Here is a 3,196-nt window from a genome sequence, read left to right as displayed (position 1 = left end):
GAAAGGGTTGCTTGACTTTTCATGATGATCTGTCCTGTTGTAACAAGAAACAAGACAGTGCAAAATAAACATGATCAACACTCAAATGTAACTATCAAATTTATAAAATATATCCCCTGCATGCAAGAGCTGCTCTCTTTTGATCACTGAACAAACATAACTGAAAATGTGGATGTTGAAACAGAAACAGAAGTGGTGGGACAACATTGTCTGGCAATAAAGATGTATTTTATTTTAATTAATATTTATTTTCAGATGAAGATCTTGACCATGGTGTGGCACTGAAGGAACTTATTGAGATTCAGCGACTACATATGGGAGAGAATTTTGTGCCTGCCTTGTTGATACTTGGAGGGATGGGTATGGCCAGGAGCCATAATCAGGGATGGAGACCGTAACGAGATGTCATTTTCACTGTTGGGTTTGTCCCCATGTGTTGTACCAAAAAATCTATTTTTAGAAAAAATTGCGCTATGTCGTGTGCCACACGCGCGTAAATTCTGCGAGGGCGCCGCGCAAATAAAGAGTTTAAAAATGGCGTCCGAAATTACTTTCGTGAATGAGGATAATATCGAATTTCTCTCATCAGTTTCCCTTTCAAGTTTGAAGCAAGCGTTTGCTCAGAGCTTTATTCATTCAGACTCGGAAAGTGGGGAAAGCAGTACCTCAGACGGAAGCAGTAACGATTTTTCCGATAAATCTAGTAGCGAAGACGCATCAGAGATGTCGTCGTATGAGGAGTCTCTTAAGGAATCTTCGAGCAATAAAAAAAAAGTTTTTCGAAAAAAGAGGACAGCAAGTGTCGGGGGAAATAAACCAGAAGACGGACCTAGGAGTAAGAAGAAAACAACTTCTAACAAATATATCTCTGTGGAGGAGGGTGAGAGAATCAAAGAAACCTTGAAAACTTTTATAAAAAGTGTACATACGCATTGCGAAAAAAAGTTGAGGGATGATAAATCGTTGTCAATTTTTCTGGTCCGCAAGCAATTTGTGCACTTCATCCAAAACATTGAAACATCCTGCACATTGTTCGGAAATGTTTGTCGGGAAATGTTGTCGGAAATTATTTCCAAGTTTACAGAAGTTGCAGGCATGAAGGTGAAAAATTGCGAAAAGCGGGCGTCATTTTCCATACAATGCTCTCGAGTCCTTCTTGATGTTGAAAAAACGAATAACTGGAAAGAAATTAGAGATGCCTTTGCTGCTACCTTGGAAGAAAAAGAAAGACATGAAGTGTATCTTCATGCTAGTGTGGTGCTTAATGTTACATACTGGACAATTTACGAGAAATTTCATGAGATGGTACTACAAATTAAGATTGACAAAGCGAAAGGCCAATCAATTTCAGATGAAGGCCAGGACGCAGTTGTCGCCTCAGACATTGTGGACGTAGCGAGAATTTCGGGCGCTGCCCTACACACACTACGTAAAGGAAGGGAAAAAGTTATCTTCGGGCAGAAAGGGGGAAGAAAATTATCAGAATCGACGAAGGAGAATTATGCCAAGGAAATGAAACTAATGACTGAAATGGTATGTTCAGAGGAGGAAAAGAAATCGTTGCCACTGGGGCTTAAAACTTTGGACGAAGGAAAGTTGACTTTTCTTAACACTAAGTTCAATGTCGTTTTTCTAGCGTTAGACAGTAGAATAAGAGAATTGCTTAGTGAGGCAAATCTGAAGCGATACCCGAAACACCTAATGAAGTTAACGAAGCAAGCAGTTTCTCTTGACGAAGAACTCTGGGAATCGTTTCTGGTCACAGCTAAAGCGGTGTGCAAAACACAACCCGACTGCACAAGACTCCGTGCGATATGGAGAGATTTAGTAAAGAAAATATGTCACACAAAATTTAAAGAGTTTTATGCTGCCCAAGAAGAGAAAGCTCTAATGACAGCTGGCAAAGTGGTTTCAGCCGACCAGAGCTTGAGAGACAAGCTCAAGACTTACAGTATCGATAAGCGATCTTAATTAATGTAGAGTGTGTCGAACAGACTCACAAGTAAGGCATTTTAGCACTCAACTTGCCATTTTCAAAAGCTCAAGTGATTTTACTCAATCCATGAAAGGGACACCGCTTGTAAGTGTTCTTTTTTTTCTTTTAAGATGACGTAAGCTTATTCTAGGCCTCCCGGTTCTCCCCCAAAGGGACAAACGGTGGAATCCGCTTTCGACAAAACGGACGATTGGGTCTTTATGAAAGACTATTTTGAATAACCGTGGGTATAAGTTCAGGTCACTTGGAAAGACAAAAATTCATGTGAGTCACAAACAACCGTTTAGACTTGAAATGAGAGGTGTTTTATTGTGGTACTAATTGTGTTCTTTCTATGTAAAGAGAAGTTGAATAATCTTACCGATCAGATTCCTTACAATACAAAAAATTTTGATTTTGAAAATCTTTTACACTTTGAGAATTGTTTGTCTTTCAGAATATTTTAAAGTTAACCCTGCTCTGTATCTGCATGTTTTAGTTTTAATTAATTTATCTGTAAATTCTTTATGCAAGTGACATTCTTTTGCTAATAATATCAGAAATACTGTTTTGAGATGGTTTGCCTCAGTCATAAACATATTTCAGGGTTCGTGCAGCCCCTTGAAGTCCTTGAAAAGCCCTGGAATTTAATTTTAGACTTCAAGGGCACATGAAAAGCCCTTGAAAAAAAAGGATTTTTCGGAAAACTGCTGAAAACTCCTTGAATTCTTGCTTGGGTGAAAATTGTTGAGATTGCATCATGCTAAGTTAAAAGAGACATTTCAAAAACTGAGCCCAAAATTGACTATTAGGGAAACATTATAACCTAAAATTAAAATGTCCATGCATGCACTCAACTTGCAGGATGTGGTAAGGAATATCAAGGGAGGCTTTTTCAGCAAAGAAAACACTGAAACACTGTATGGCATAGAAATCTTCTTATAAAGACTCCTTGAAAACTCAATTTCTTGTTCTTGAAAACTCCTTGAATACTCCTGGAATTTTACAGACAAAATCGAGCACGAACCCTGAATATTTACAAATTATTATAGAACAAATCCGTATAAGCCTCGCAAAACAAAAATCAAGCCATAGTTTTTACAATACTCTTTTTCTGTATTGAAATATTTTAAAGTTCAACTGTAATCTACCCATGTAATTTGTGCGTGCCTGATTATGCTGTGAAAAAACCTTTGGAAAGTTTTGCCCAGCCAAAAACAT

At 38.0% G+C, this 3,196-nt stretch overlaps 1 protein-coding gene across 1 annotated transcript in view; it reads right to left on the bottom strand.

Annotated features, from left to right (window-relative positions):
- Nucleotides 1–2,284: 2,284 nt before the first annotated feature.
- LOC138007304 (uncharacterized) overlaps nucleotides 2,285–3,196 on the bottom strand; it is a 7,616-nt gene continuing 6,704 nt past the window's right edge. The window contains exon 7 of the mRNA XM_068854122.1: nucleotides 2,285–3,196. This exon is cut by the window's right edge and continues 872 nt beyond it. The gene's annotated coding sequence lies outside the window, so the exon portion shown is untranslated.

This window comes from Montipora foliosa, chromosome 6 (genome assembly GCF_036669935.1).
Source record: "Montipora foliosa isolate CH-2021 chromosome 6, ASM3666993v2, whole genome shotgun sequence".
NCBI lineage: Eukaryota > Metazoa > Cnidaria > Anthozoa > Scleractinia > Acroporidae > Montipora > Montipora foliosa.
This window is presented reverse-complemented; position numbering and strand designations above follow the sequence as displayed.